Source organism: Lissotriton helveticus, chromosome 9, assembly GCF_964261635.1.
Source record: "Lissotriton helveticus chromosome 9, aLisHel1.1, whole genome shotgun sequence".
Taxonomy (NCBI): Eukaryota; Metazoa; Chordata; class Amphibia; order Caudata; family Salamandridae; genus Lissotriton; species Lissotriton helveticus.
In genome coordinates, this window is record NC_136070.1 from 1,108,537,513 (window position 1) to 1,108,547,777 (window position 10,265).

Below are 10,265 nucleotides of genomic sequence, written 5' to 3' on the forward strand. Positions count from 1 at the left end.
GACAAGCTACTAGAAGGGGTGGAATTCATCTTTAAACATGTGCCTCTGCCTTTTTTGGGAAACAAAGGGAAACCTCTGGCAAAAATCTTTAAACTAGAAGGGAAAAAAAAGAGAGCTGCAGGAAAAATACAGCAGCCTGATTTCGCCCTTCCACAAAGCCACCGCAATGCATTTACCAAAAAGACATCTTCTCAGACTAAATCACTTAACAAGCAAATTGCTCCTTGCAATCCTTGTAGCACTCAAATTAACTTCAATCACTTTGCAATTTTGACAATGCAAGAAATGGAAAAACCAGAGCTCTTCCCTAAAACCCAGAGGGTAGTAGGAGGGTTGCCAAATAATGGAGAGGAGACAATAACAAAGATGCAATAAAAAAGAGGTTATCAGCCTTCAAGAGCAAGTGAAACTATTGTTAACACAGGTACTTACTCACCTTCTGCACTGTCTACTTCCTACCTCACCCTTCCATGCTGTTGAAAGAGCCCAAAATCATGGTCCAGTAATTGAACTGGCTACCCCTGGTCTTCACAAATTCCAATTGAATTGTCACCAAAGCATCATGGGGATTGCAGGCACCTCCAATCCGTCTTAAGAAGGTGTGTTTCCAGGAGTAAATAGATGGGACACCTGTATTCCCATAACATAGTCACAAAAGCCAATCGTTTTCCAGGCACATTGAGGCCTCAAATGTTTTAGCTAATTATGCGAACCATCAGTCACTTTGTTGGAAAGTGCAGTCAAAGTGCCAAGATATGGTGGAGATACAGTACTTCTAAGTTGGGGTCTGAATAGTGTGGTTGCATTGGCTTTGGTATGCAGTGAACTTGAGATGGATAGGGTAGGTAAGGAGATTAGGAAAAATAACATGGGAAACAATAATAAACAGCAAAATAAAGCGGTCTCTCTCATAGATCCCACCAAACAATTCGATTGGGGTCATGTCGCAGTGGCCAGGATCAGTTGTACATCAATCTTCCAGGCGAGGAGTCCCGCTGACAGCACAGAACAAACCAGCTTGATGGAGCTGGGCTCCCGATAGGTCACAGACTACTGCAGGAGAGCGTTCAATCTTGTGGGTGCCAGAAGAGGGTGCGTGTGATACCTGTGCTGTACAAAAGGCAAAGCCATTAAATTATAGGACCGGAGGCATTCTCTTGTTGTTTAAGTTGACGTATCAGGGCTGCTTTCTCTTGATGGCTTTCCACCTCAGAGGGCTTGGCTACTCATTTTGCTTTTTTTGTGCGGAGAGTATTGAGCCCATTGAGGAGTGCAATGGATTTCATGGATGGGACAGAGACATCTAGGTCTCTTGCCGTTTGTCCATTGCTAGCACAGCCTTAGCTTACTCCAATACACTAACACTTTCCTTCTCATTGTTCCACACAAAATTGAGGTGGAATGGCTGTGATAGGCCTCAGCAGATGAAGACATTGTAGGGTTAATGGGAAAAAGGTCCTGGTGCAAACATACCTTAGAACTCCCACAGCCTGTGTCTTTACGACCTTGTATGGCTGCCATGATAGTCTTTTTCTGTTTGTAGTAGTGCAGGCATGTTAAGATGTCTTGTGGTATCCCAGGAGATTTAGCAGGATGACCCACCCGGTGCACATTGTCCAATATGATGTCCGGTGGGTCTAAGTCTGGTGCGACATGGAGGAAGCGCACATGGACATAATCTCCCATGCCCCCTGCTGCAGCTTGAAGCTGAACACCTTTGATTCATATATTCACCCTCCGGGACCTGTTTTCCAGATCCTCCACCTGGTAGTGCAGCTCCGCTGACATCTAGGAGCCCATCAACAAGGGAAGTATCCGGCAGAATAAAAACGTACAACTACTCTGCTCCCTGGAAAATAATTCCCAATGTTGTTAGGGCCATTAATATTTTGTTTTTCTAAAATAACTCTGGCTTTTGGAGTTTGTGTTTGAAAAGCAAAAAAGGTTAGTGTGTGGCTGCATGAAATATGGTGGCTGCTGCACAAATTGTAAGGGCCTTTTAAGAAGCCCTCATGGCGTTAGCTCGGATGACTGGCAGAGATCAATAAATATGGTGGGTGGTATTCAGGCCACAGTGGCAGAGATAATCACCGCTGCAACTCTGATAGACAGTGGGTCGCTCACCAAATTCTAAATCATAGTTCTAAATTAATGTTTGCATTTAAGAAAAAATACAATTTGCTTCTCTGGGTCAAGGGACAAAGATCACATCAGAAATTCAGGACCACTTGGAGCTTCTCTACAAGTATGGGCACTTGACTGGGCTGGAAACCTTCTGAGAAACTAGACACACAAGGCTTTAGTGAGAGAATAGAAAGAAATATTGTGGGCATCAAAACCCTTGTAGTGGAGGGTTTGGGTCCTTGAAATGATTGCAATTCAGGAGGAGAGGATGCAGCAGAAGTCTTAGTGCTGGTCAGCCTGTAATGCTCGATGAGCTTTTACCTCTGCCTCTTTGATGTGCAAAGAAATTTCCTTTTGGCCACCAATAAGCTGCCTCAATGTATCCTACAAATAGCCAGGGTCACATACTCAGGAACATGGGTCATGACGCTATGACCTTGATCATGATTCTGGTGGTCCACGAACTGCCAGACGTGTAGCTGTGGTGATCTTCCAACATCACTATTACTAATAGGGCAGTCAGACCGCTATAGCCCCGCCGCAACCACCAGGGAACTGCCATTCCCTGGCGGTGATGTGGCTGTCAGGAGGCCACGATATTCTTAGTGGGACCACCACCGTCCTGCCAACCATGTTACAAGTTTCCTCTCCGCTGGCGGTGTCAGGAGGTTCCTCCTCCATGAAAACCATGCCAGAGAGGAAACAAACTGGACCCTGCAGGGCCCCCTGTGCCTCCTCCACATACGTAAGCACAGAGGGGGAACAACATCTGCCCCCCCAGTGTTCATGCACCCCACTTCCTGAATGGCATGCATTTTTCAGGTAACTCCTAAGCTGGTGGATGGTCAGACGACAGCTTTGGGGGTGCAGCAGCAGTGCAGACCCGATGCCTCATCGCCAAAGCTTTAATCGGGCCATATGTGTGGCCTCATGGGCAACAGGCTCAAATTTCACCTATGGCTGCTGATGATCTGTGTCGACACTTGCAGTAAGAGACAAGGTAATGCGTGCAGGTGAAAGCCCATTGTTGTGATTCATTGTTGACTGGTGTAGGGGGTAATTTTAAGCCCAGCTGTTATGCATGCCTGCTCCTTAAATATCACAAATATAACTTCCAGATTACCAAGAGCAGACTCATTGACTGCCTCTTTATGGCATATGTTTAAAGATCACCCACCCCAATGCGGGTCTCCACAGACTATGAGGCCGATTATGATGTTGTCAGGAAAGTGTTCCCACTGAATCGAATTAGGAATGCTTTCTGAACGATTCATATTTCGGGAGTCCTACTGACTGATTATGATGTGTCCGTATGGTTATGGACTCAGTTTGGTTGGACTCCCATTGACTTCAATGAGAGCCTGTGTTCCAAATGAGAACACAACCACACTGGAAAAAGGGGTGGGTGGGGAAAGCCTTGCACCCTGTGGCAGGCCACCCATGGTGCCTGCCACACTGTGTATGGTTGAGTAGCCCCACAGGCCAGATCCGGAGGTCTATGGGTGTAGGGGGCCTGCTACGGAACCCAAACGTCTGATTCTCACAGCCACTTCGTCTAGGCCAAACCTATTTGGAACGGTCATCAAACTCGCAGGTTCAGAATCGTCGCCATTTCTGGCTGAATTGGACACCTTTCCGGACGGCCGATTTTGATGCATGGAAACCGTTTGGGCTATCTGAATCTGTTCCGAATGGCATTTGGACAGCCTAAGTCGTTTGGAGCTGATTCCTACAGCTCTATGGTCAAGGTTTCTGAGCAAGTGATTAAGATGACGATTCAGGACAGCCACCTTGATTCGTTCTGCCTGACACGAAATGGCTGTTGAAATCTGATTTTGGGGTAGGCCTGCTATTGGGGCCCATGGGGATACCTTACCAACCATGCACAGGTTGGCAGGCACCATGGGGTGCCCGTCACAGGGTGCATGATTTTCCCCAACCACCTTTTTTTTCAATGGTAGCTTGTGTTCTCGCTCCCAAGTCAATGCAAGTTCGATAGAACGATGTATAGAAGCAACTTAATCGGTCGGTCGGATTTGCAGAACCTGCATTGGTCAGAAACTATTCCAAAATCAATTCAGTCGGAAGTGTTTCCGAATGACATCGTAATTGGCCCCTTAGTAGTAAATGTGGTAGGAATGGAGAGAGTAGCTGAAAAATAGGATGCACACATTGAAAATAATGCAGAGAGCGACTTAAACTAAAATCCCTTAGAAAATAATAAGACATCAAATAAAATATTTAAAATAGTCAAATATGTGAATAAATGTATTTTAATGTTAAGAAGATAAATAAAAAGAATAATATTTATTTCCTACATTTCTTTCACATTTTTAATGTAAAACCTAAGGTAAATGATGTCAATAAAAATAATTACATTATTTTTAATTAATTTACACATCACTTTTTATAATTATTATCACATAAATAATGTTTTTTTGCTATAGGTATGAATTAATTTTTTAATTTAAACGTACTTCAGCAAAACATTTTTATTTTATTTTAATATTTTAAATTAAGCTAATAGAGTTTTAACATATTTACTTTCGCTATGCATGTAAAATAAATATATAACATTAATGTATAACAATATATATAAGACTCTGTCTCCCCCTGCCCCGCGTCCATTGGTAAGAGGCAACAAAAAAGGGTTTACTCTGTCCAAACTTTAGTAAACCTGAAACCTACAAATGGCTGTTGCATAAAAGTTCCCAGTCAGAGCTTAGAAGGTTGTTTCTCGTGCTTACAATGCCGGTTCCAACCGCCTGATATCGGGATACATATAGAGGAAAGCACTTCCTTACAGCGGTTAAAGAGCTTCTTACTAAACGTCCGCTCTCTACCTAAGCACCAACACCAAATATGGGACCTAGTTCATACAACACAGCCAGATATATGCTTCCTCACAGAGACGTGGATGAAACCACACACGGTTGCAGCCATAGCACTGGGGATTCCATCTGGGTATAAATGTAGGCATTTAGACCGAGAGAAAAAAACAGGTGGTGGCCTTGCAATAATACACAAAGACGAAATAAAGGTCACGATCCTTGAACAACATTGCAGCCCACAGCTGGAAATCATGATCTTTAAGATCGCTTCGGTAGGCCACATTTCCTGGAAAGGCGCCTTAGTATACCGCCCGCCAGGATCTAATCCAGACTTTGCTCTCGCACTTTTGGAGCTTTTAGCTCCTCATCTTAAGTCTAAAGAGGACTTCATCCTCTTGGGAGATTTTAATATTCACGTGGATAACCCAGCGCTCCCTGAATCTATCTCCTTGACCACTGACCTCTCCAATTTGGGTCTAAAAATAAAAAAAATAACGGGGCCACACACAGAGGTGGCCACACTTTAGACTTACTTTTCTGTAATAATACTAAAATAGGCTGTTCCCCAGCTAGAGAGATTCCATGGTCCAACCATTTCTTGATTGAGTTCACTCTAATGGCTCCAAAAAAAACTTCTAATAAAACGTCATTCCCACCTATTTGGCGTCGCCAATGGCATAAAATTTCAGTCGAAAAATTGCAAGAAATCTGGAAACAGCCTACTATATTCGGGGAGGATACAGCAGACATAGCACTTGCTAAATTTAATGCTTCATTTAAGCAAGCCATTGATACTCTGGCTCCATTAAAACTACATAAACAATACCCTTCTTCTAAACAAGAAAACTGGTATACACAAGAACTTAGAGTTGAAAAACAAAAATGTAGGCGAGCTGAAAAAGCATGGAGGAAACTGAAAACCAAGGAGAATCAAAAACATTTTTTGCAAGCCCAGTCAACCTATTACAAAAATATAAAGCAAGCTAGGAAGACTTGTCTGACGCAACAACTAGCAGAAGCGTGTAATCGCCCTAGGGAGCTTTTTAAAATTTTACAAAATTTCGTAAAACCTACAGCTTGCGAGAGTTCCGATGATTTTTCGCAGACTCTTTGTGATGAAATTTCACGATTCTTCGAAGATAAAATCGATCTTATTTACGAAAGAATAATAGCATCTAATAACATGGGAAACAACACTAAGCTCCCCTCCCTCAACCCGCCTAATCCAAAGAAAAAGTCTCTGCTATCATTTCCACCTATCGGTAACACAGACCTTCTCCCTCTTATTACCCATATAAAATCAGGGTCCCCCAATGACCTTCTCCCTGCTAAAATGGCTGCCCCTTTGATTTCCCTCCTTGGTCCCTCCATACAAACCATGATTAACATCTCCCTTACCGAGGGACAGGTTCCTGAGGAATGGAAGAAGGCGGTGGTAAACCCAATAAGGAAAAAAGTGGCATCTCCATGGTCAGACTTTTCAAACCTACGCCCTATCTCCCTCCTGCCATACATCGGCAAGATAGCAGAGAAGCACGTGAACACCTATCTATCTAAACATCTTGAAGCAACGGAGGGCCTGGACTACTCACAATCTGGATTCAGGCCCAACCACAGCACCGAATCAGCCCTCCAAACAGTGACCAATAACATCAGAATGGCACTGGACGGGGGAAGCTCTATGATTCTGGTGCTGTTGGATCTTTCCGCCGCTTTTGATACGGTGTCACATAAGGTGCTTCTCCACCGTCTAAGGGATGTAGGTTTGGGGGGCGTAGCTCTGTCCTGGATGAAGAGTTTTTTGTCCGACCGCTCTCAAGAAGTCAGGCTGGGCTCCCATAAATCCATCTCTAGGGAGCTCAACAAGGGAGTACCACAGGGCTCATGCCTGAGCCCCACACTATTCAATGTGTATGTGGCCCCCTTGGCCGACTTGGTAAGGTCTTTTGGGTTTACTCCGGTGTCGTACGCTGACGACACCCAACTTCTGTTTCCCTTTAAAATCTTGACGCCTGCATTAAAAAAATCATTTGCTGACGGAATGAGGGCAGTATCAGAGTGGATGTCATCAAACTGTCTTCAATGTAATGTAGGGAAAACAGAAGTCATGCTGTTTGGGCAAGCATCAATACTCTGGTCCCCTGAGTGGTGGCCCCCAGAATTGGGACCTGTCCCCAGTCCTAAACATACTGTCAAAAACTTGGGGGTGCTACTAGATCAGGCACTCACATTAAAAGATCATGTTAACCAAGTGGCTGGCACATGTTTTCGGGCCATTGGACTGCTAAGGAGGGTCTTCCCGTATCTGCCAGACTGTCACAGAAAAACGCTCGTCCAGGCGCTAATCATCAGCAGAGTGGACTACTGTAATGGTCTGCTCTTAGAAGCAAACGAAGAACAACTCAGTAAGCTACAGGTGGTCCAAAATACTGCGGCTAGGATTGTCCTGAACGTCCCACCTAGGACTCCCTCACGCCCCCTGCTGACTAAACTCCACTGGCTACCAGTGCGAAAACGAGTACAATTTAAGACCTTATGCACTGATAGGCACCGGCCCTAGATACCTGACTAAAATCTTTCAACCTTACGCCCCTGGACGTTCTTTACGATCCAGCAGCCTTCAGCTGCTACAGGTTCCTAGAATAAAAAAAACAAGGCAAGGAGGCCGTGCTCTGGCCCATGCAGGGCCAAAGCTTTGGAATTCACTTCCTCTCACATTGAGATCATATACTAACCATCTGGCCTTTCGAAGGAACCTTAAAACTCATCTATTCACAAGCAACTAATTTCCTTGAGTAATAATCCCTCATTTTTTCATGGTCACTATGAGCTATACTCTACCACCGGCAAAAGCGCAGAGATACCCCTTCGGGACTTTAGTCAGGCGCTATATAAGAATATAAAATAAATAAATAAATAAAACATAAAAATATTTGCACTAACTTTTTCCAAATGTAGTAAACTTCTTTAATTGTCTGTATACTTTACCATAGGGAGATCTCTGCAGTCAGGGCTTTGACTCGTCCAACACGTTATGTGAGCCATAGCTTTTTATCAAGTTACATCAAAAACATGCCACTGCAATGATATGTGTTTCCTTGATAATTATGTGTCCCCCTCTGTCAGCAGAACAGATGGGAGGAGGGCAGTCAGGTTAATGTGTTTCTGTTTTGCAGCCCCAACTGCTTCCTCCTTATCTTTCTCTCATCAACTTCAGAGATATCTTAACATCAAGAGAATGGTGTTTTTTCTTTCAAATTCCTAATTTTAAAATGTATGGGCTGGAGGGACTTATTCTAAGCTCTTTGTCTCCCGAAATTGACTGATTCATGATTCATTTAATTCTAACAAATGTCATACAAATATTTTATTTATTTTACTTCAGATGTAATACTTTATATATTATGTTAGTTGTCTAATATGCTGTATTTTTAAATTATCTTTCCCTGACTCCCAAAAACCATTACTGCCTCAATGCTTCAATTTTCTGACCCTTACAAACTCCTTTCTAACCTTTATAATTATCCATACCTGAACCCTAAATCCCCTTACTACCCATTAATGCTACCCTTCCTTGAACCCTACAAACCCTTAACTATCTCTCAATTGCTACTCATTCCTGAAAACCATAACTACCCTTTAGTCCTTTAGTGCTTACCTTTCTTGAACCCACCAGGGCCAGCAGAATGTAGGGTGATCTAAAGATATCATAGGAGTCATGTATATGCAATCAGTCACTTGGCACAATGTCTTGAAAGGGAGGATTTTGTGAAACTACGGAGTTAGGTCCTTGTGACCTTAATATATCAATACAACAACGGAAATTGCCTCCACCACACTTATTTGTAAAGAAAGCTTAATACCAGGAGCAAACCCAAACTACTTCAGTTTGACCCGGTATTTTATTTATACCCATCTACTTTTAGATTATTTTATGTGTATTTTTTCATATTTCAAGCAAAGAAAGAAAGCTGTACATTCAAATAATTACATCAATATACAATGCTATTTACATACATATATTACATTCCCCAAAAATATATCAAATTAAATAAACATCATACATCTCAAAAAGACAATACATCATACATACAACACATCATACATTTTTGTTTTTATCTCTATATTAAATGAATCTATATCCAAAAAGGAAAGGACAAAGTCAAAAAAGGGAACACAATCATCAAAAAACGATTACTTCTTACACTAGCGAATGCTAGTTTACACTATGAATGTTATTATTTTGCTCCCGTGAGTGTGCCGACGCATTTCAAATCCGGGGGAACAAGTTCCTGGACTCTCATCAGGGCTTTGTCACTGTTCTGTGTAAGATGCAAAAAACAATAACGTTTTATTTATAACCTGGAAACCTTTCACCTATTTCAAATTGCACTGCAATACATTTATATATACATGTAACGAGCTGTTTCATGAGCCTTCCAGATTTCAAAAGAAGGATAAAAACAACCTTTCTATCTGTCTCCTTATTGTGAAGGTCGTGACTGTTTAGGTTCAGCAGGGTTTGTTTATTCCCTACGAAGGAAGAATATGGTGTACATAAAGCCACTCTTATATGTCAAGGGCATACAGCAAACTGGGAACCATTCTCAAAAATAGTACGCTCATACCTCTCTATCCCTGTGCGAGGTCTGTCTTGGGGGTGATTTTTATCATGCCACTCGATAATTAATGGAGGATTCTGTAAAAAAAGCAATAGTATACCATTATGGGTCAGGCTCTCAGTCAACACGCAAAGTGTAAACTTAAAACTAAGTTGCACGTGCACATTTACAAAGTTGTGTGGGGCACATACTTCAGCGGAGTTGTACTTGGCTGAGACTGAGCGCTATCGTCGCTCTAAGAGCCGCTTTATGGTCCCCGCAGGATCCCGAGATACACTAACGAGGAAACAAAGGTGATACAATTGTAGGCATTTTGTGTGTGCACGCCTGATGTTTTCAACTCCTACTATCTCATAGCTTAAATCTAAGGCATACCTGTTCGTGGTTTATACCAGCTCTGTGCACGTGTGCTGCCTCGACCTTCACTCCCCAATGCTACCTGCCAACAAAAACGTAGCGGTCTTAGCTACAGCGAAAAAATCAAAGGGGTTTGAATTACGAACGCGTCTGTTTACGCGGGGGCAAAACGGCAGAATATCTTATACTCAACCTCCCACGTAGACCAAATCATCATGTACTGCAACGGCAGCCATCTTAGTAAACCGCGCCTTAAATCTCCTCTTGTTGAAGCAGGGCATTTTGGGACACGTAGTTTCGAGGCGTATTAATAGGAATTTCCAGTAAGTGT

General features: G+C 42.8%; 1 long non-coding RNA gene across 1 annotated transcript; it reads right to left on the reverse strand.

Moving 5' to 3' along the window:
- Window positions 1–9,083: 9,083 nt before the first annotated feature.
- On the reverse strand, window positions 9,084–9,848 carry LOC144783280 (uncharacterized). The gene is made up of 4 exons (XR_013601422.1): window positions 9,769–9,848; window positions 9,584–9,654; window positions 9,424–9,488; window positions 9,084–9,277 (listed from the first exon to the last, which is right to left on the reverse strand). It is a non-coding gene; the product is annotated as an uncharacterized LOC144783280 (long non-coding RNA).
- Between the last annotated feature and the right edge of the window lie 417 nt (window positions 9,849–10,265).